This window comes from Triticum dicoccoides, chromosome 4B, assembly GCF_002162155.2.
Source record: "Triticum dicoccoides isolate Atlit2015 ecotype Zavitan chromosome 4B, WEW_v2.0, whole genome shotgun sequence".
In the NCBI taxonomy this organism is placed as follows: Eukaryota; Viridiplantae; Streptophyta; class Magnoliopsida; order Poales; family Poaceae; genus Triticum; species Triticum dicoccoides.
The window spans coordinates 594,649,470-594,649,866 of NC_041387.1; positions in this window are offsets into that span (position 1 = coordinate 594,649,470).

The window sequence follows — 397 nt, forward strand, 5'->3', positions numbered from 1 at the left end:
AACCATGGCGGGAGGCTCAAGAAACCCAGCGTGACGACGACGAACGCGTGTCGGCGACCAGATCGATTAGAGGAAGACGAACCTGCGTTCTTGTCGCACGAAAAGGGCGTCAACAGTCGTCGTTGCCGGCGGCGGGGCACTCAGGGCTCCCCCTCGGCAAGATGACGCCGGTGAAAACGGCGGCAGCAGACAGTCGCCTACCCTAGGGTTTCAACTGCTGGTGGCGGTGGGCCGACCCGTATGAGTTTTTTTTCAAACAGCAGCGGGCGGGCGCACACGAACAGGCTACGACAGCGGGCGGCCGTATGCGACTGACACGTACGTCGACGCGGGTGGGCGTACGTCGACGCGGGCGGGGGCGGGCGTACGTCGGGCGGTATGCATACATGCTGTGAAA